This window comes from Bufo bufo, chromosome 5 (assembly GCF_905171765.1).
Source record: "Bufo bufo chromosome 5, aBufBuf1.1, whole genome shotgun sequence".
Taxonomy (NCBI): domain Eukaryota; kingdom Metazoa; phylum Chordata; class Amphibia; order Anura; family Bufonidae; genus Bufo; species Bufo bufo.
In genome coordinates, this window is record NC_053393.1 from 492,650,619 (window position 1) to 492,674,882 (window position 24,264).

Sequence of the window (24,264 nt, forward strand, 5' to 3'; positions counted from 1 at the left end):
AGAGTCATCACGCTGCACTCTGTCCTCCACATCACTCACTCTCCTTTCCACCTCAGTTGTTCTCTCTCTAATTTTATCAATATCATGTCTGAGAAGAGTAAGATCAGCCTGGACATGGTCGATTTTGACCGTAAGCGCCGTTTGGCAGTTAGTGATGGTCGCCATAACTTTTGCAAGGTCCACTTCTGGGCGCTCAGAGGAGGTTGCAACCTCTCGGTCCTCTGTCTGACTCATGTTGTCCAGCATTAGTTTAGGTGGATTAGCTGGCCCTGAGGTGCCCGTTTTCCGGCCCATAAGGTGATCTCCCCTTCACCAGTAATAGGAATACTGGCCCTTTAATTAGCTCCCTCACTCAGGGGCAACAGAACAGCAGTGGCGGCCCTCTCAATTAGGTTATTTTCCCTGGAGTCAGGATGTACTAGCCCCACACAGTTGAGGTGCACTCACCCCCCAGTATAGATGCCAGATGTATGCAGACAGGAGAGCCAAGATCCCGCTTCAATCCTGGGGCATGAAGACGACTGCTCACAGCGTCACAGGTAAGATGGCGCTCACACCGCCAGACACGTGGGGGACTTCAAGCCGGCAGCCCAGCAGGGAGAGAACCGGAGGGATCACACCGCTCAGCAGTTCCAGGACTCACCCGACCACCACCACCGGTGAGTAAGATGTTCCTGCGTCCCCACCTCTCCCGCTCTCACCGAGGGGTCCGCAGTGCTGGACAACGCTCCTTTCACAGGCCTCACTCCAAGGGATCCAGCCGACGATGACCGCAGCAGACACAGAGCTGAAACTCCGGTTACCGGTAAACCGTGAGTTGCGGACCACGTGGGGGGTGTCTTTTCCAGGCCAAACGCACAGACAATCAGGATTCTGCAGGATAATGTCGGAGCTGAAACAACTTGCGTCCTCACACCATGACGGCTAGGCCACGTCACCCAAAGCCTCCATTTAATGCATACGTAGGGAGTGGCTCACATACATTTTCCATGTTAGAAGAGGAGTAAAACGTAGCGTGGGAGCAGGAACGGGAAAGTACTGTTGGCGCACTGTGTGGCTAGCCCAAAAGAAGGGGGTGTCTCCTGACCCCAATGTTGCAGTCCAGCAGATAAGGGGGGTGTCATGCATGCATGTGGCTATCTTCATTGTAGATTCATGGGACTAGGGTGGGACTAGTGAAGCATTTGACATTTTCAGCAGATCACATAAACTACAATGAAGAGAGATGCATGCATATTGTCTTCTTTTCTGGAGAGGACCTCCATTCTATCTATAGGTGGGAGTTGATAATACACATTTTCATTTTATATCGGCCCTTGAGAGTAGTTCAATATGACAATTTGTACCTAGGACCAAAATGATTCTGCATAGGGACTTTTCAAAAGCTGTGATCAGTGGTGGTCTGAGCACTGAGACCCCCAGGATCCCTAGAATGACGGGAAAGCAGCACGCACATATTGCGCTCTTTCTATCTCCCCGTAGACTTTTTTGGAGCCTGTCTCGTGTAGCGAGATTAGTGGTCTCTCAGCAATCAGACTCCCACTGATAACTTTTTGTGAAAAGTTAGTGACCCTTTAATAATGGGGTCCTTGTTGAGGTCTTTTAACCAAAGTAATGAGCAGTTACAAACTGACAGCAATTTGATGTTAATGTGTAATACTTTGTTTGCCCTGCGGAGGTGCTGTAGGGGAATTGATTATTGCTACTAGGCTCCCATGCAGATTACAGATAATTGCAGTAGGTCTTAGTATCAGGACACCCTGTCAATGGGTACTTCTAGCAGAGATATAGTCCACCAGCCCTTTAATGGTAAGGAAAAGAGATGGTGTACTATAAGAATCAGATATATACCTAGATATAAGATCTTCTGCCTCTAGCCTTTTCTGTTCCATGAAGGTTGAATAACATGCTGACTGGCCGTACCAATATATATCAAATCACTTGTTTTCTGAAGAACTTGATACCAGGGCTGAGACTAAACCGAGTAGTTTGGCAGCTGGGTCCCTACTGTAAGTATTATAGATAGGTTAATAAATGGTCATGTAGCTTAACAGAGTCAGATTTATCAATCTATCACAAAGTGTTTTCTTAACAACTGTACCACAGAGATGTCTTAGAACTGGAGAACTGATTGTTCCCTCTTGGCGTCCTCTTGTCCGACCTGATTTGCCGTTATTCTGAATCGTACATGTTCCTATCCACACCTATGTCTCCCTGGCAAGCGACCTTATTTCATGTGAAATACAAATGCTTCCTTATGTCATCCAGATGTTGTTCCCAGTGATCCTAAGCACTAAGATTCTATTCTGGAGGCTTGGAATCGCATTCTTGAAGACATTTGAAGCTTGGGTTTTAATGAATCTGTACTGAGGTTTGGTTTCACAGCACAATAAATTTCCTACGGTAGCTTTACTTTACCTCTGGAAAAAGAATTGGTCGTATAGAATATCTTCAGCACTACTGTGCGGGTTTTCCAACTAAAACAGATAACTTGCGAGGTTTTACTCCAGCAGGGAGCAGAAGTTGTACAAACAACAGAACTAGGCTACTACTGAGTTATTTTTTTACCGCTATACAAAATACGTTTCTGGTGACACTGAGTCCTTCTTCAGGCACTACATGCAACAGGTCCAATCATTTAGGAAAAATGAACAGACGTCCAATAGGTCCATGTGGCCTCTCTGAGTACTATGAAGGTGATCTGCAGGACCGACCAACCATCCTGACTGTATCCCCATCGCAGATGTCATGAAAAGGAAGGCTTGAGCATGTTGGATGTCTGATAGAAACATATTTCCCTCTCCCCTTTAAGACACACGCACGATTGGTTGAGCCAAATGTCTGTGTATGAGAGGAAGGGGGTAGTAGTAATAGCTGTCAGCTGAACCCAGCAGGAAGCTGATGAAAACAGGAAGTTCCGCATGTAAACATCCTGCCCGTATACAGTGATGGCAAGTTCCATTATGAAACCGAAGAGGGGCTGTGCACCTTTAGGGTGAAAGGGGGTTGCGAAGGGAAGGATAATTACCTGTTTCCCAGTGCTGGCTCCCCGCTCCGTCTCTTTCTGACCTCTGCATATCTAATTATCTAGGTCATTATCTATCTATTTAAAAACAAATGATGAGGCAGCACTCGAGTTCCAGTGTCAGGGTGTCTGTTTGTTGTATTATCTGTCTGTCTGTCTATCTATCTATTGATTTCTATTAATTGATTTATTTATCTATCTCATATGTAATTATCTATCAATTTACACTGAACAAAAATATAAACGCAACACTTTCGGTTTTGCTCCCATTTTGCATGAGCTGAACTCAAAGATCTGAAACATTTTCTACAGACACAATTACTCTCAAATATTGTTCACAAATCTGTCTAAATCTGTTTTAGTGAGCACTTCTCCTTTGCCGAGATAATCCATCCCTCCACACAGGTGGCATATCAAGGTGCTGATTAGGCAGCATGAATATTGCACAGGTGTGCCTTAGACTGCCCACAATAATGGTCCACTCTGAAATGTGTAGTTTGATCCCACAGCACAATGCCACAGATGTCACAGCGTTTGAGGGAGCGTGCAATTGGCATGCTGACTGCAGGAATGTCTAGCAGAGCTGTTGCCCATGCAAAGAACGTTCATTTCTCTACCATAAGCCATCTCCAAAGGCGTTTCAGAGAATTTGGCAGTACATCCAACAGGCCTCACAACCGAAGACCACGTGTAACCACACCAGCCCAGGACCTCCACATCCAGCATGTTCACCTCCATGATCATCTGAGACCAGCCACCCAGACAGCTGCAGCAACAATCGGTTTGCATAACCAAAGAATTTCTGCACAAACTGTCAGAAACCATCTCAGGGAAGCTCATCTGCATGCTCGTCGTCCTCACCGGGGTCTGGACCTGACTGCAGTTCGTTGTCGTAACCGACTTGAGTGGGCAAATGCTCACATTCAATGGCGTCTGGCACTTTGGAGAGGCGTTCTGTTCACGTATGAGTCCCGGTTTTCACTGTTCAGAGCAGATAGGGCAGATGGCAGTGGATCGAGTGGCCCACGGTGGCGGTGGGGTTATGGTATGGGCAGGCGTATGTTATGGAAAACAAACACAGGTGCATTTTATTGATGGCATTTTAAACGCACAGAGATACCGTGACGAGATCCTGAGGTCCATTGTTGTGCCAATTATCCACGACCATCACCTCATTTTGCAGCATCCCAGCTCTTGCATGGCCAGCATACTCACCGGACATGTCACCCATTGAGCATGTTTGGGATGCTCTGCATTGGCGTATACGACAGCGTGTTCCAGTTCCTGCCAATATTCTGCAACTTCGCACAGCTATTAAAGAGGAGTGGACCAACATTGCACAGGCCACAATCAACAACCTGATCAACTCTATGCGACGGAGATATGTTGCACTGCATGAGGCAAATGGTAGCCACACCAGATACTGACTGGTTTTCTGACCTCCCCTCAGTAAGGCAAAACTGTGCACATTTCAGAGTGGCCTTTTATTGTGGGCAGTCTAAGGCACACCTGTGCCATATTCATGCTGCCTAATCAGCACCTTGATATGCCACCTGTGTGGTGGGATGGATTATCTCGGCAAAGGAGAAGTGCTCACTAACACAGATTTAGACAGATTTGTGAACAATATTTGAGAGTAATGGGTCTTTTGTGTATGTAGAAAATGTTTCACATCTTTGAGTTCAGCTCATGCAAAATGGGAGCAAAACCGAAAGTGTTGCGTTTATATTTTTGCTCAGTGTATTTATCTATCTTACATCTATTGATCTATCTCATATGTAGCTATCTGATTTATTTACCTCATATCTATCTATCTGTCTGTCTGTCTATCTATATAATTATCTATCTCATATCTAATTATACAGTGGTCCCTCATCCTCAAGTTACAATATTAATTGTTTCTAGGACGGCCATTGAATGTTGAAACCATTGTAAGTTGAGTAATCGGTTCCAAAGCCCCAAAATGTCATCCAGGATGAAGATTTAAGATAAATAAGCAGATAGCCAAGACAGATAAAAGAAGTCCTAACTAGCAACTAATCCAGCTATTTTACTAGAGAAGTGGCCATGATTGGTTGGATCTGAGTCTGAGACATTGTATGTTGAGTCTAGTTTCAACTTACGATGGGTCAGAAAAGAATATTGTATGTGGAAAATATTGTATCCTGAGGCCATTGTATCTTGAGGGTTCACTGTATATCTATCTCTTAATTATCTATCAATCTATCTCATAACTATCTATCTAAAAACAAATGATGAGGCAGCACTTCAGTATCTGTGAAGAGTGTTAGACCCATTTATTTCCCCAGTCGCAACATTTCAGCCCAGCACAAGAAGGCCTTTGACAAACGTTGCGACTGGGGAAATAAACGGGTCTAACACCCTTCACAGATACTGGAGTGCTGCCTCATTATTTGTTTTTGGATATTGTCTATGGATTTTTGCCTGAAGTCCAGGAGGGATTGCACCCACTCTCACCATTGACTGTGCTGCTATTCTTTGTTTGTTGTATTATCTATCTATCTATCTATCTATCTATCTAATTATCTATCCAAAAGGAGAAAAAAAGAACTGGATTGCACATCCTCATGCTATGCTTTGATGTAATAACTGCTTCTCCCCAAAATTAACCTCGCGCAATATTTAGTGTACCTCCCCCTATACTGCATGCTATACATGAGGCATTAGTGTACATTTTGGATCAAAAGACATAAGCCCACTCACCACGCCAAGGTTGCCTCTTTCAGTGAGTACCTACTCTAAATTTGGCGCGGCCCTGCACAGCAACCGGTCCAGGTGAATATAATTAGCAGAAGTCTACACAAGGGTTAAAATAAACCTACCATGGTCTCAGTTGGAGTTCCTGAGAACATAGAATAAGGTGAACTTTGACAACTGTTCACATGGTGTGGTTCTGCATGGTGGCCATTGTTGCTGTGCTGGTGGGTTTGGGGGGGGGGGGTCAGTGCTAGGTTTGACATTGTCAGGCAGCAGGGGTGCTGCATGGCTGCTGGGTCCTACCACCTGCTGGGACGGTGCCACAGTGTCGGTGGTCGCTGTGCAGGGCCGCGTCAACTTTAGAGTAGATACCCACTCAAAGAGGCAACCTTGACGTGGTGAGTGGGCTTAAAGGGACACTGACAGGCCTTCTGAGCATAATTAGCTCTTTATATGCCCCCCTGGGTCTTATAATAAGTTCCCAATTCATATAAGTATTATCCCTGTGCGCATTATAAAACGTTAAAAATAATCTTTATAATCACCTCTCCTTTCTGCCCAAGGGGCGTTCTTTGTGCCGCATTTGTGCCCAGCCGCGTCCCAACTGCCGGATCCTTAGACACGCCCATCTCATTAGTATTCACTTGGCGCAATGTGATCCCGGCGAGCGAGGGTGCCGGGCGCATGCACAGGATCTCCGAATGTCGGGGACAGGAAAATACCGCCCAGTGAAGTGAATACTAATGAGATGGGCGTGTCTAAGGAACCGGCAGTTGGGACGCGGCTGGGCACAAATGCGGCACAAAGAACGCCCCTTGGGCAGAAAGGAGAGGTGATTATAAAGATTATTTTTAACGTTTTATAATGCGCACTGGGATAATACTTATATGAATTGGGAACTTATTATAAGACCTAGGGGGGGGCATATAAAGAGCTAATTATGCTCAGAAGGCCTGTCAGTGTCCCTTTAAGCTTTTTGACCAAAATGATCTAATGTTGCTGAGAAGCAGTTATTAGATCAAAGCATAGCATGTGGATGTGTGATCCAGTTCTTTTTTTTCTCCTTTTGGCTATCTAATTATCTATCTCATATCTAATTATCTATCTATCTCTGTATTATACCATACTTTCTTGGTATAAATTTATGATGTTTTTTCCCTACATCTGGAATATCATCGGCTGCTCCATCCAATCTTTGTGTTGCCATATGGCACAGTTTAGCTAAGCATCCTACTTACAGGAAACTGAACTATTCCAGGTCATCAGTCTCTCTTACTGCAGATGGTCATCATGGGAGCAACCCCCACCTCTACCTTAATAGGTGAAGTGCAGTCCTGTTAAGTCCACACATGTAGAAGAGAGAAAAGCCTCTTTAAATACCTTCTCTTGTTAATAAAAAAGTTCCTTCCTGGCCATTTGTTCAGCCCCTCCTTGCCTTTCTCCATGTGAGAAGCTAAACTCGGATTCCTTATTCCCACATGCTGAGATGAATACACCTTTATTTTCTAATCACTTTTCCACATAATAGTTAAGACAAAGAATATACTATGGGGGGGTTTTATCATGAGGGAATTTGGCTTACTATGCACTATACAATATATGAAACATTGCATGTTGCTTGATACACTTGGTGTAAAGATAGCACTCTCTTGTCTAGAGATGTTACACCAGGTTTTACACTACCACTACTGGAGAAAGATTGACAACTTTTTTGCAACTTTTTTTTTTTAAACTTGCAATTGATAAATCAAGCTCACATCTCATTCCCATAGCTGACCATGCTCACTCTCCCACCCACTATTAAAAACAGGTATGGGCCACGTAAAATCAGAAAAAGTTGCAAATGTTTGCACGAAGATAGCTTTACACAAAAATGTAGGGTTTTTACTTTTTGGTGCTATATCTCAGATGCACATGATGGATAATCAAATACAGTTGCAAGAAAGAGATGGTGCAGGAATACTGCCAGGCTCCATCACTGATTGTAGCCACTCACTGGAGGTTCAAGCCCCTGGACACTATCAATGAACCATTCTACATAAAAAAAGGACTGTCCAAAGTGTTCAAACCCTTACAGACAGTTGGTGTATATTAGTATTTGTGGGAGGAGCTGAGCGAGGAACAGAATAGGCATGCCTACGTACCGTCCTGACCTGACTGGCTGGAGTGTGCCCGACGCCAGTGACGAGGTAAGGCCTGAATAAGTGGGCCACCCAAGAGGAGAGCAAGAAGAAGGGGATGGGAGGGAGGGGCAAGAACCGGCCGCCCTCCTGCTTGTAGGAGGGGGTTTAAATACGCTAAGTGCGCTCCTCCCACAATTACAGGCTGCAAGCAGCCTTCAATACTTGTGGGAGGAGCTGAGCGAGGAACAGAATAGGCATGCCTACGTACCGTCCTGACCTGACTGGCTGGAGTGTGCCCGACGCCAGTGACGAGGTAAGGCCTGAATAAGTGGGCAAAAGAGAACTGGCACGTTGCAGGGTATGGAATATTTATTGAAGCATTGAGGCCTACAATGCCAAGGAACAAGGCTCTGGATATCTCAGCCCGTGGATTCGGAATGTACCTTGCGAAGCAGGACAACCTCTAACGGTCCATCTTGCGGATGATGTGCGCCGGTACCTGGTGACTAGAAGCTGCGGACGCGGCCCCCACACGAAAGGAGTGCCCGGATACCGTGCTAGGGTTGGAACCCAACCCTGCGGCCAGGGTGCGGATGTTGGAGATGAACAGGGTTGAAGACAGGGGCTTACCGTTGACCGGGAGCAACGGGTCGTCTGAGCGGGAGATGGAGGGAGGCCAGGAGCTCCTGGAGCACCTTGATAGGACACCAACAGTTGGCCGTAGGGTAAAGACTCCACCTCCATGGGAGGACCGATTTGATTGGTCTTGGAGGACGGAATGGACAGGATGAAGTGGTCGGAGTGCCAGGCGAGATGTCGCCTGAGCAGGGTAGCCCGGGAGATGGCGCTGCAGGTGAACTCCCCGGGTCTGAGGAACCCATAGAACCCGAGGTACATGGCCGCTTGTAATGAGGCTTGCTGTTTGGCCAAAAGGGAGACCGTCTAGGCCTACAGACAACCAGCGGAAACCGCCCGACACTGATTGCCTATGTGCCCGGACCGCCGCGCTAACGCTGAGGGGCCTGATGCCTCAAGCCTGGCGAAAAGCTGGAGCAACTAGCCCAGCCCGAGGGGACGCCCTGAGGTCCCCTGATCAGGAATCAGGGTGCAGACCGCCCAGGTGAGATTGAGCAAACCATGATAGCAAAGAACACAAGAATGCCGCTTGAGTGGGAGCAGAGTACAATACCTGATGTAACCATAGTTGTCGAGATAATGGATGACCATGTCCAAACCCCCGTGATGACCCGGATCCAATGCAATCAGGGATTCAAAAATGCGGAACCCGAACCGGATAACAGAAACCAATGGATACTGCTGGAAAACCCAGAGCGTCTCAGGCAAATGTATCGGATCCCGAATGATTCAGGCAAATGTGTACCACCAGCGGGAAGAGACCTGAGTGTTTCAGGCAAATGCGAACCACCTGCGGGAAAAGAGCTGAGAGAATCATGCAGATGCGAACAGCCTGTGGGCAAAAAGACCTGAGCGATTCAGGGAATACGTAACCTGGGTGAATCAGGAAAAACATACGACCTGGAAATACCGCCGACCTGAAAGAGACAGGAAAATACAGAACCTGAGTGATTCAGGGAATACGTAACCTGGGGAAATCAGGAAAACATACGACCTGGAAATACCGGCAACCTGAAAGAGAGAGGAAATACAAAACCTGAGCGATTTAGGGAAACCCAAACCTGAGCGATTCAGGAGAATACCTGACCTGAGCGATTCAGGGAAACACCTGACCTGAGCGATTCAGGGAAACACCTGACCTGAGCGATTCAGGGAAACACCTGACCTGAGCGATTCAGGGAAACACCTGACCTGAGCGATTCAGGGAAACACCTGACCTGAGCGATTCAGGGAAACACCTGACCTGAGCGATTCAGGGAAACACCTGACCTGAGCGATTCAGGGGGGAAAACGTAAACCTGAGTGACTTGGGCACATACATAACCCGAACGATCCAGAACATGAACCTGGGCGCCTCTGGAACATGAACCCGAAAGATCCAGGTAAACATGGACCCGAGCGATTCAGGGAAATGCATGAACCCGAGCGATCCAGGAAACACGCAACCCGCGCGACTCCGGGGAATTAGACCTGGGTGAAGGGTAATACGTGAATTTTTTGAGCTAATCTAGGAAATACCTGGATCATGCCCAAACCCCCGAACCTGAGAATCATAAGGAAACGGAATGAACATGGTATAGAAAGGATCACAACCCAACCGAATCAACGGACAGCGCTGCCAACTCTCCGGCGATACCGGAGACCTAGGAATGGAGGTTTGTGATGAATGAAGGAAGGCTCTGAGCTGCGGAGAAGCATCCTGCCGCCACCCGGCTGGAACTTACCTGAAACCTGGCACCGTGGAGTGACCGGGCACGGAGGAGCGCCGCGACACAATTGAGGATGGATCGAAATTCCGGTGGCCTGAGGCCCTGCTTACATGAAAATAAGCTTGCGTTGGTACGAGACCCGGAGAAAGGTGCGATCTGGTGGCACTGGAAAGAGGCGACGGAGAACCAGGATGCAGCCTGGACGCCATGGCCAACTGCTGGGTGACCCTGGAGAGCCAGAATCAGAGCCCAAGTCGCGCTGCATGCCACAACCTGCGGAACGGGAATCCAGACACTAATCGGGCAACCAAGAACAAGCCGGACGTTGCTGAACAAACCCCCGAGCGCTTCAGGCTGATGCATGGAAACCCGCGTAACTCCGGCGGTGCACTGAATCCCGAGCAGTTCAGGCAACATGGAATCCTAAGCGAAACAGGCAATGACACCCACCTTCATGAAGATGATGGAACCTGGGTGGGTCGGGCAGTACCTTGGACCAGGTCGGACCTGGCCCCCCCCTACCCACTGGAAGACCAGGGAAACAGAAGCCTGAGCGGATCAGGCCCACCTGACCTGAGTGAATCAGGGGAATACATAATCAGACTGTTCAGGGAAATGTGCAATCTGGGAACAACCGACCTGGAAGAGGAAGGAAAACAAACCCGGATGAGGGAGAGCATGATACCTGAGGACTCAGGGAAACATGACCCCCGGGCGATTCAGGGAACACGCCAGACCCGAGCGACTCAGGGAACACGCCAGACCTGAGCGATTCCGGGAACACGTCAGACCTGAGCGATTCAGGGAACACGCCAGACCTGAGCGATTCAGGGAACACGCCAGACCTGAGCGATTCAGGGAACACGCCAGACCTGAGCGATTCAGGGAACACACCAGACCTGAGCGATTCAGGGAACACACCAGACCTGAGCGATTCAGGGAACACACCAGACCTGAGCGATTCAGGGAACACCAGACCTGAGCGATTCAGGGAACACACCAGACCTGAGCGATTCAGGGAACACACCAGACCTGAGCGATTCAGGGAACACACCAGACCCGAGCGATTCAGGGAACACACCAGACCCGAGCGATTCAGGGAACATCACCCCTAAGTGACTAAGGGGAGGCAACCCAGCGATTCAGGGAACCTGACCCCTGAGCCACTCAGGGAAGACATGACACATGTGACTTTGGGAACATGACATCTGTGAATTGGAGAAAAACATAACCTTGAGCGACTCAGGGAAGACAAACTTGACTGAATCAGGGAAGACATGACACCTGCGGTTCCAGGAACATGACACCTGCGATTTGGGGAAAACATGACACCTGTGTTTGAGGAAACATGACACTTGATCGAATCAGGGATCCGGGAAGACATAACACCTGAGCGATTCACAGGGACATTGCACCTGAGCGATTCAGGGAGACATTGCACCTGAGCGATTCAGGGAGACATTGTACTTGAGCGATTCAGGGAGACATTGCACCTGAGCGATTCAGGGAGACATTGCACTTGGGCGATTCAGGGAGACATTGCACTTGAGCGATTCAGGACCAGAACGAATCGGGGAGACATTGCCCCCGAGCGACTCCAGGAAGACATACACCGGAGCGCTTCAGAAAAGCCCTTTCTCCTGGGTGGTACTGGGAACATTGCAAAGCGGATTGGGGACCTTAACTCATGGAGTGAATAACGGGATTACTAGCGCCCGAGCACCTCAGGGAGCACGTCATGCCTGAGCGAAACGGGGATTACATTGCCCCTGAACAAGTCAGAGGACAAATGACACCTAGTGGCTGCAGGGACTTAACAATTTATTATTATTTTTACCAGCATTGCGGGGTTAACAGGTAGCAGGCCAACAGCCAGAACAGCATGGTATCGAATCAAAGGTTCCTTTTTATTTTATTTTTATTTTTTTCTTCACAACAGCAGTGCGGGGGTTAACAGGCAGCAGGCCAACAGCCAGAAGCCAGCAGCCCGTCCAGGGCATTCAAGTCATCAGTTATGTAGTCTCAGCAGATAATCTCAAGGCAAATGCGATAGGAAGGCCTGAAAGGAACACCAGAATGCCGCCGCCCACATTACCAGTGGGAACACCTCTGCAGAAAGAATCATGTCCCGAAACCGCTGTGAGCCGTCCCCGCCGGCCAACTCGCGGCGCATGCGCCGGAGGGATCGGTACCCGGAGCGGGGGGGGGGGGGGCGCGATGAACATTCACCGGAGCAGCCGCGGCAGCGGGCAGTGCGGGGGTTGACGGGCAGCTGTGCGCCGCCAAGCCCGGACCCCCAGAACAGGGAACACGAGGTGCCGGCGCATCCGACCAGGCCGCAGAGCGGCTATACCTACACAAGAACGCGGCTGGCAGCGATGAGCATCTGCCGGAGCAGCCGCGGCGGCAGGCAGTGCGGGGGTTGACGGGCAGCTGTGCGCTGCCAAGCCCGGACCCCCAGAACAGGGAACACGAGGTGCCGGTGGCGGCGTGTCCGACCAGGCCGCAGAGCGGCTATACCTACACAAGAACGCGGCTGGCAGCGATACACTCACCGGAGCAGCCGCGGCGGCAGGCAGTGCGGGGGTTGACGGGCAGCTGTGCGCCCCCAAGCCTGGACCCCCAGAACAGGGAACACGAGGTGCCGGTGGCGGTGCGTCCGACCAGGCCGCAGAGCGGCTATACCTACAACAAGAACGCGGCTGGCAGCCCGAACGGGCTGCGGGGAGATGCACCGACGGGAGACGCGACCGGAAGTGACGTCTGGCGCTGGATCAAGGAGCAAAACAGGCAAGAACCGGCCGCCCTCCTGCTTGTAGGAGGGGGTTTAAATACGCTAAGTGCGCTCCTCCCACAATTACAGGCTGCAAGCAGCCTTCAATACTTGTGTATTTGTTGAGCTCCAAAAGAATAGCAGTCTCTGTCATTTAGGGTCTGCTACAAGCTAAGCTCTTGAGGCCATATGAGTAATAGTTTTTGCTTACACATCACTGCACTGTCTATATAGTACAGTATTCTCCCTGGACTATATTGTATGGATGTGCATCTGTACACGAGCACAGCACCTTCATACAATATGGTCTCAAGATCTCAGCTTAGAAAAAAGGACTACGAGCTGAAAAAAATAGCCGTGGACATCTTAATGAGATGATAGGCTTCATCCATGTGAAGCTTCAAAACTGCCACAATGTTGTCACCTGCACCGTACCTTTAAAACATTACAAAGATTCATGAGAAACCTTTTTTCAAGGTAATTATGTATTCCATGCCATCCTGTTGGTGTGCTCTTTTCATTTCTATCCCCGGCCTTTGGAAATACGTACACAAGCCTTCTCTAACCCATATGTCTATGTATAGCTTCCATCTGTCCACCCCTTGATGGGTATGATAAGTCACTTTAAAAGGTCCCTGATCAGCTGTTTGCTTTTATATTAGGTGGTGGCTACACAGTTTTTGTAATTCCATAGTAGTAAGTTGCATGCACCTGCAATTTCATGTGACTTTGGCATCCCAAATATATCAATAAGAAACACCTAGTTGAAAGTCTGTTTGCAGCCTCAGTCCCCACCCTTTACATGTTGTGTGTTACTTCAAGGGTATGGCTTGAAGGACATGTGAGGCATGTTCCCCAGGCCCACTTACATCCAGGACACAGTGTCCTGGATCCTCGGGTAAACACCACTCTATCAGAGCCCACACAATGCTATTTTCTTTTAAAGGGAGAGCTCAGGGGAAATTACTTTTTAGGGGGAACCAATGGGCATTGTTACTTTTTAGGGGACACTCAGGAGGGATTACCACCTTCAAACGGGCATACAAGGGGCATTATTACTGTCTAGGGGCTAAAAAGTGACAATAATACTTTATTTTGGGCAATATTACTTTCCAGGGTTATTACTGTCGTCTAAAGGGCACAAAGGGGGCTTGAATACATGTACAGGAAACAAAGATGGATATTATTACATTGCAGGGGCAAAAGGGGTCATTGTTAATGTGTAAGAGAAAAAGGAGGTCACTATTACTGTGTGGGGCACTAAGAACACTATTATTCTGTGGATTACAAAGAATGTCACTATTACTATTTGGGGTACAAACGGTGGTACTTTTACTCACTGGTGTGCTATAATTGTCTGGGTAACAAAATGCAGCACCATGTATCTGGCACTATTATATTTGGAGGCTCTGTCTGGCAGTATACAGTCGTGGCCAAAAGTTTTGAGAATTACATAAATATTGGAAATTGGAAAAGTTGCTGCTTAAGTTTTTATAATAGTAATTTGCATATACTCGAGAATGTTATGAAGAGTGATCAGATGAATTGCATAGTCCTTCTTTGCCATGAAAATTAACTTAATCCAAAAAAAAAACTTTCCACTGCATTTTATTGCTGTCATTAAAGGACCTGCTGAGATCATTTCAGTAATCGTCTTGTTAACTCAGGTGAGAATGTTGACGAGCACAAGGCTGGAGATCATTATGTCAGGCTGATTGGGTTAAAATGGCAGACTTGACATGTTAAAAGGAGGGTGATGCTTGAAATCATTGTTCTTCCATTGTTAACCATGGTGACCTGCAAAGAAACGCGTGCAGCCATCATTGTGTTGCATAAAAATGGCTTCACAGGCAAGGATATTGTGGCTACTAGGATTGAACCTCAATCAACAATTTATAGGATCATCAAGAACTTCAAGGAAAGAGGTTCAATTCTTGTTAAGAAGGCTTCAGGGCGTCCAAGAAAGTCCATAAAGCGCCAGGATTGTCTCCTAAAGAGGATTCTGCTGCGGGATCGGAGTGCCACCAGTGCAGAGCTTGCTCAGGAATGGCAGCAGGCAGGTGTGAGCGCATCTGCACGCACAGTGAGGCGAAGACTTTTGGAAGATGGCCTGGTGTCAAGAAGGGCAGCAAAGAAGCCACTTCTCTCCAAAAAAAACATCAGGGACAGATTAATCTTCTGCAGAAAGTATGGTGAATGGACTGCTGAGGACTGGGGCGAAGTCATATTCTCCGATGAAGCCTCTTTCCGATTGTTTGGGGCATCTGGAAAAAGGCTTGTCCGGAGAAGAAAAGGCGAGCGCTACCATCAGTCCTGTGTCATGCCAACAGTAAAGCATCCTGAGACCATTCATGTGTGGGGTTGCTTCTCATCCAAGGGAGTGGGCTCACTCACAATTTTGCCCAAAAACACAGCCATGAATAAAGAATGGTACCAAAACACCCTCCAACAGCAACTTCTTCCAACAATCCAACAACAGTTTGGTGAAGAACAATGCATTTTCCAGCATGATGGAGCACCGTGCCATAAGGCAAAAGTGATAACTAAGTGGCTCGGGGACCAAAACGTTGACATTTTGGGTCCATGGCCTGGAAACTCCCCAGATCAATCCTCAAGATGCGGGTGGACAAACAAAAACCCACTAATTCTGACAAACTCCAAGAAGTGATTATGAAAGAATGGGTTGCTAACAGTCAGGAATTGGCCCAGAAGTTCATTGAGAGCATGCCCAGTCGAATTGCAGAGGTCCTGAAAAAGAAGGGCCAACACTGCAAATACTGACTCTTTGCATAAATGTCATGTAATTGTCGATAAAAGCCTTTGAAACGTATGAAGTGCGTGTAATTATATTTCACTACATCACAGAAACAACTGAAACAAAGATCTAAAAACAGTTTAGCAGCAAACTTTGTGAAAACTAATATTTGTGTCATTCTCAAAACTTTTGGCCACAACTGTAGTGTTCAAGGTCGTTATCTGTGTGGTGCATCTTTTTTTTTCTGGGGGGGAGTGTAATTATAGTTATGACAATATTATTTCTGAAGTATAATATTTGATGGCACAGGAATAGTAACAGAGGCAGATGGTCAGCAACAGGCACAGAATTTAGGGTATCAGCAGGATGAGGAGATTGTGTAGTAGGTTGGTAAAAGGTAGGGAGGATGCTGGAGAGTGAGAAGCCAGCAATGGCTTGGCAGCAGATTCTGCAGACACGTCAGTTGACTGGAAGAAGTCATCATGGCTGTCTGGGCCAGATGGAAAAGACAGAAAAAGTCTAATCAGAGAACACATCTGTAAGCCATTGCATTTTACTGTACTGCAGTTTAAAAGTAATATCTACCACTATATGGTCAGTGTATGGGATAATATTGGTCTTTTTACAGCGTTTTTATTAAGTAACATCATGGTGGTATTATTAGCAATGCTGTCTTTGTATAGCGTGTCTTATTCATTCTTAGTATGGAAATATTATTCAGTCCCTATGTAGTAGTGGGCCACCTACCGTACCCGCCCAAGAACAAAATAATCAGACATGTAGAAATCCAACAGCCTGATTTTTCTCTCTCCTGGCATATCTTGTCATAGGAGAATTGGGATGCCTTTATACACATTGGATGATCAGCCAAATCCACCAAAGTCAGCAGATGTGACCTGTTAATTTCAAGGGTTTTTTAGAGATTCTGATATTGATGACCTACCCTCAGGATTAGAATTCAGCAAGTTTCAGGTCTGATGGGCCAAATGTTTCAAAAAATTCAGTTTCTGTTTGAATTTACTACACATGAAAAAGAGGGCGTGGCACGGGTGGGGAAGGAGACTGGCCAGTAGGCCCATCTCATTTACCATTTTCTACGCTTGTTTTAGGTGTAGAAAATCGTCTAAATGTAAAACAGCAAGGAAGATGTCTTACATTTAGAAGGGGCAGAGGATCTGCCAAAGTTATGAAGAAACCTGCGCTTCTTAAAAAATGTGCCCTAAGTGTTTCTGTGTAACATTCCTCTGGAAAACAGATACGCAAACCTGTCTTCTTTCCAAAAGGTAACGAAAACTGAATGTCTCAAACCAGCAAACAGCTCTTTTTTCAACTCTAGCTACCTGAGAGGCCTTAATTGGGGTCCAGGGGGAACTATTTTTTCTTATGGACAGCACCAAGTACGCATATGGAGTATTGTAGTCTAGGCAATGTTCCTCTAGATTTCTGGGAAAAAACATATGCATATAGCACATCTTACTTCTTCTGGCATCTGACTGGCTAAGCTTTCTTTTCCTTTTGGAAGCAAAGCTACCTTGAATGTATTTTTCCATTAATCCAGATGAGCATTGCATGGACTACAATACATGCGTACTCAATGCTCTACATAAGGGCTCATGCACACGATCGTATGTTTTCAGTGGTCTGCAAAACACGGATCCACAAAATAAATGGATGACATGTGTGTGACATCCATGCTACATTTTTTTTTTTTGCGAATCCATTGTAACAATGCCTATCTTTGTCCGCAAAATAGACAAGAATAGGACATGGGTTTTTTTTGTGGAACAAACTTGTGGACATATGGATATGGAGTGCACACGGAGTCATTTCCATATATTTTTTGATGCCCTATTGAAATGAATAGTTCCGCATACGAGCCCCAAAAAACGGAATGGACACTGACAAAAAATACGTTCGCATGCATGAGCTTTAAGGAATATACAGTCAGGTCCATAAATATTGGGACATCGCCACAATTCTAATATTTCTGGCTCTATACACCACCACAATGGATTTGAAATGAAATGAGATGTGCTTTAACTGCAGACTGGCAGCTTTAATTTGAGGGTATTTACATCCAAATCAGGTGAACGGTGTAGGAATTACAACCGTTTGCATAGAGAGGGGTCGTTGATCCAGGGAGTTATTCTGATTGCATGATTGGAGTCGGGAAGGAATTTTTTATTTCCCTAAAGTGGGGAAAATTGGCTTCTACCTCACAGTTTTTTTTTTGCCTTCCTCTGGATCAACTTGCAGGATGACAGGCCGAACTGGATGGACAAATGTCTTTTTTCGGCCTTATGTACTATGTTACTATGCCTCCCAATTGGTAAGGGACCAAAAGTAATGGGACAATTGGCTTCTCAGCTGTTCCATGACCAGGTGTGTGTTATTCCCTTATTATCCCAATTACAATGAGCAGATGAAAGGTCCAGAGTTCATTTCAATCATGCTATTTGCATTTGGAATCTGTTGCTGTCAACTCTCAAGATGAGATCCAAAGAGCTGTCACTATCAGTGAAGCAAGCCATCATTAGGCTGAAAAAACAAAACAAACCCATCAGAGAGATAGCAAAAACATTAGGCGTGGCCAAAACAACTGTTTGGAACATTCTTAAAAAGAAGGAACGCACCGGTGAGCTCAGCAACACTAAAAGACCCGGAAGACCACGGAGAACAACTGTGGTGGATGACCGAAGAATTCTTTCCCTGGTGAAGAAAACACCCTTCACAACAGTTGGCCAGATCAAGAACACTCTCCAGGATGTAGGTGTATGTGTGTCAGTCAACAATCAAGAGAAGACTTCACCAGAGTGAATACAGAGGGTTCACCACAAGATGTAAACCATTGGTGAGCCTCAAAAACAGGAAGGCCAGATTAAAGTTTGCCAAACGACATCTAAAAAAGTCTTCACAGTTCTGGAACAACATCCTATGCACAGATGAGAACAAGATCAACTTGTACCAGAGTGATGGGAAGAGAAGAGTATGGAGAAGGAAAGGAACTGCTTATGATCCTAAGCATACCACCTCATCAGTGAAGCATGGTGGTGGTAGTGTCATGGCATGGACATGTATGGCTGCCAATGGAACTGGTTCTCTTGTATTTATTGATGATGTGACTGCTGACAAAAGCCATATTCAGCCAAATGCTTCAGAACTCATTGGACGGTGCTTCACAGTGCAGATGGACAATGACCCAAAGCATACTGCAAAAGCAACCAAAGAGTTTTTTAAGGGAAAGAAGTGGAATGTTATGCAATGGCCAAGTCAATCACCTGACCTGAATCCGATTGAGCATGCATTTCACTTGCTGAAGACAAAACTGAAGGGAAAATGCCCCAAGAACAAGCAGGAACTGAATACAGTTACAGTAGAGGCCTGGCAGAGCATCACCAGGGATGAAACCCAGCGTCTGGTGATGTCTATGCATTCCAGATTTCAGGCTGTAATTGACTGCAAAGGATTTGCAACCAAGTATTAAAAAGTGAAAGTTTGATTTATGATGATTATTCTGTCCCATTAATTTTGGTCCCTTCACAAGTGGGAGGCACATATGCAAACTGTTGTAATTCCTACACCGTTTGCCTGATTTGGATGTAAATACCCTCATAGAAATAAATGGGGGGCAGTGCAGATGCTCATTCTGCTGCTATGTTCATTTTGGGGACCCTGTGGGGTATCATGATCAGTGAGGGTGCTAGCGATATCCCCCATCCTGTCAAAAACAGTATATATAAAAAGGATCTATAAAAAAAAAAGACAGAAAACACTAAAATCAGGCAATGATGCCGGGTGTTTGAGGCCAAACAGCAACATGGATGCAAAATGTATTTCAACATGTTTGATTCTTTGTCCCCATGGGAGTAAAGCCGAGCATCCCTTTTTATTGGGGAGTCTGGACTCCAGGTACCCGCACTGCAAAGAACATTCCAGGCTGCTGAAAGACATTAGTCACTTGGGTTTTTACAATGTTTTTCCCATTTCCTTTCTCCCATCTCCTCTGTGGTCAGCAGGATAAGATTCCACAGAACTCCCACCTAAACACACATTTCCTGTTTAGATTCTCTCCTTCGATCTCAGGTTTAGGAGACAGTTTACTTAAATAATGTCACAGGATGGCAGCCACTTACAGGTGAAGGGAACTAAGGGTTTCTGACAAACTTTCTTTATACAAAGACAGGTCACAATGTAACAAGCATGGAAAATCATATGTATCACAGAGGAAGCCAAGGCGTTGCAATTGGGTCCCTGGAGAGAGGTAGGTTTGAACGACTTGGCCACATCCTTTTTTTTAATGGCATAATATACATAAACAACTAGCAGTAAACTGTGCAGCACTCGAATATATATACAAAATATAAACTTTATAGAAATAATAGTAATCAAAACAAATAACACCCCCCAAATAAATAAAAAAGTTTTTTTTAAAAGATATATATATATATATATATATATATATTTACATATTAGGTATACATCACACAAAAAATATATATTATATTAATTTTTTTTCCTTTATATTAAAATTGAAGTATTTGAACGAAACGACTTTTGATCTATGATCCGAAGGTTGATTCACTGAAGCCTAGTTATGATAACACATACTGTATGTATTGTTTTTCTTTCTTAGAAAAAAATACAAACTCCTCACTTTTTATTCAATTTGTTATGGGAGGCAAAGCAACGAAAAAACTGTATCGGTCATTTTTTTTTCTGCTTCACTGTTTGATGTATTTAATAGTACGGGTGTTTTGCACGCACACACCATTGCCCATGATGTTTTTTTAATTATGTATTTTTATTTTTATTTTGAAGAAAGGGGGGTGATTTGAATTTTTATATACAGTACAGACCAAAAGTTTGGACACACCTCATTCAAAGAGTTTTCTTTATTTTCATGACTATGAAAATTGTAGATTCAAACTGAAGGCATCAAAACTATGAATTAACACATGTGGAATTATATACATAACAAACAAGTGTGAAACAACTGAAAATATGTCATATTCTAGGTTCTTCAAAGTAGCCACCTTTTGCTTTGATTACTGCTTTGCACACTCTTGGCATTCTCTTGATGAGCTTCAAGAGGTAGTCCCCTGAAATGGTTTTCACTTCACAGGTGTGCCCTGTCAGGTTTAATAAGTGGGATTTCTTGCCTTATAAATGGGGTTGGGACCATCAGTTGCGTTGAGGAGAAGTCAGGTGGATACACAGCTGATAGTCCTACTGAATAGACTGTTAGAATTTGTATTATGGCAAGAAAAAAGCAGCTAAGTAAAGAAAAACGAGTGGCCATCATTACTTTAAGAAATGAAGGTCAGTCAGTCAGCCGAAAAATTGGGAAAACTTTGAAAGTAAGGGCTATTTGACCATGAAGGAGAGTGATGGGGTGCTGCGCCAGATGACCTGGCCTCCACAGTTACCGGACCTGAACCCAATAGAGATGGTTTGGGGTGAGCTGGACCGCAGAGTGAAGGCAAAAGGGCCAACAAGTGCTAAGCATCTCTGGGAACTCCTTCAAGACTGTTGGAAGACCATTTCAGGGGACTACCTCTTGAAGCTCATCAAGAGAATGCCAAGAGTGTGCAGAGCAGTAATCAAAGCAAAAGGTGGCTACTTTGAAGAACCTAGAATATGACATATTTTCAGTTGTTTCACACTTGTTTGTTATGTATATAATTCCACATGTGTTAATTCATAGTTTTGATGCCTTCATAGTCATGAAAATAAAGAAAACTCTTTGAATGAGAAGGTGTGTCCAAACTTTTGGTCTGTACTGTATATATTTTTTTACACATTTTAATAGTTCCCTAGGGAACTTGAACAATAAATCATTAGATTGCTTCTCTCAGACTCCAATGCATTAGTACTCTAGTCTGTGAGAAATACACTGTTCCTATGAAGCCCTGCCACAGGCCACATATATACACTCACCTAAAGAATTATTAGGAACACCTGTTCTATTTCTCGTTAATGCAATTATCTAGTCAACCAATCACATGGCAGTTGCCTTAATGCATTTAGGGGTGTGGTCCTGGTCAAGACAATCTCCTGAACTCCAAACTGAATGTCAGAATGGAAAAGAAAGGTGATTTAAGCAATTTTGAGCGTGGCATGGTTGTTGGTGCCAGACGGGCCGGTCTGAGTATTTCACAATCTGCTCAGTTACTGGGATTTTCACGCACAACCATTTCTAGGGTTTACAAAGAATGATGTGAAAAGGGAAAAACATCCAGTATGCGGCAATCCTGTGGGCAAAAATGCCTTGTGGATGCTAGAGGTCAGAGGAGAATGGGCCGACTGATTCAAGCTGATAGAAGAGCAACGTTGACTGAAATAACCACTCGTTACAACCGAAGTATGCAGCAAAGCATTTGTGAAGCCACAACACGCACAACCTTGAGGCGGATGGGCTACAACAGCAGAAGACCCCACCGGGTACCACTCATCTCCACTACAAATAGGAAAAAGTGGCTACAATTTGCACGAGCTTACCAAAATTGGACTGTTGAAGACTGGAAAAATGTTGCCTGGTCTGATGAGTCTCGATTTCTGTTGAGAAATTCAATTGGTAGAGTCCGAATTTGGCGTAAACAGAATGAGAACATGTATCCATCATGCCTTGTCACCACTGTGCAGGCTGGTAGTGGTGGTGAAATGGTGTGGGGGATGTTTTCTGGGCACACTTTAGGCCCCTTAGTGCCAATTGGGCATCGTTTAAATGCCACGGGCTACCTGAGCATTGTTTCTGACCATGTCCATCCCTTCATGACCACCATGTACCCATTCTCTGATGGCTTCTTTCAGCAGGATAATGCACCATGTCACAAAGCTCGAATAATTTCAAATTGGTTTCTTGAACATGACAATGAGTTCACTGTACTAAAATGGCCCCCACAGTCACCAGATCTCAACCCAATAGAGCATCTTTGGGATGTGGTGGAACGGGAGCTTCGTGCCCTGGATGTGCATCCCTCAAATCTCCATCAACTGCAAGATGCTATCCTATCAATATGGGCCAACATTTCTAAAGAATGCTATCAGCACCTTGTTGAATCAATGCCACGTAGAATTAAGGCAGTTCTGAAGGCAAAAGGGGTCCAACACCGTATTAGTATGGTGTTCCTAATAATTCTTTAGGTGAGTGTATATCTGGTATTGGAATACCAAGTGCCAAGGTAGTACAGCCTATAACAATAGTACATTTAGTGTGTGAACATATTCCAACATGGGCTACATACACCAGAAACTCATCAGGGTATATCATATGTGCAGCAAAAAGGTAAAAGATATCGACCAGGGAAGGAGTCGTTCCCTAACGCATATTTTACCATGGCTTCTTCTGGGAGTAAATTCAAATGTTTGGAGGAAGCATATTGAAAGGGCATCTGTCAGCAGATTTGTCCCTATGAAACTGGCTGACTTGTTACATGTGCACTTGGCAGCTGAAGACATCTGTGTTAGCCCCATGTTCATCTGTTGCCGCATAGCTAAGAAAAATGATGTTTTAATATATGGAAATGAGCCTCTAGGAGCAACGGGGGCGTTACTGTTACACCAATCTCTCTGCATTTTGATTGACAGGGCCAGGCAGTGAAAATTTTGTTATGCCTGTCAATCAAAGTGGCGAGGGCGGGGCAGTTGCAGAGAGAGAAGAGCCTCTAGGAGTAATGGCAAAGCTCCCAACGCTCCTAAAGGCTCATTTGCATATATTAAAACTTTATTTTTCTCAGCAACGTGGACACATATGGACATGGGACCAACAGAGATGCCTTCAGCTGCCAAGTGCACATGTAACAGGTCAGCCAGTTTCATAGGTACAAATCTGCTGAAAGATGCCCTTTAAGGGGACCAGAACCAATGGAAGGAGCACACAGCACCTGCAAATCATTACACTAAGATGGTGAGGCCTCCCCTGAGCACTCCACCAGCATGAAGTGATAAGGAAGGGTATGCCCACCACTTACCAAGGGTATGGACACATGAAAAAAATAGCCCACTAACTAGGGAACCACAAATCAGTATTGTATTACTGTGTTGTGTCACAGTATGGTAACTGTTCCTCTTCCGAGCCACCCATGGAGAGGGAGTGGAAATTCCCCAACTAGGAAATGTGCCTAGTGACGCATTTGGTGCCACAGAATGCATCTTACAGTGCATGCACTCTTACTTACAGTATATTAGATAATGTGCCTCAGTGATCCATAGCAATATAGACCTATAGATACTGGTATAATACTAGCCTTTTTTATAATGGGTGGCGAGAACCCGTGCATGGGCCATCAAAGGATCCCGGAGCAGAAAAATAGAGGATCCTCTGGGTCCCTAAAGATCCAGCAGAAGGCAACTCCATTTGGCACTAACTTTGAAGACGATCACATTTCACTAGTGTCTATTTCTTACTGGTTGATTCACAAAAACCCATGTGACCTTACTGGTGATCTATCCTGTGTGCACAATAATTTTGTCTGGTGGGCCCAAGGAACCACAATCCAACCCTGAATAAAGTCAAAAGACATAAA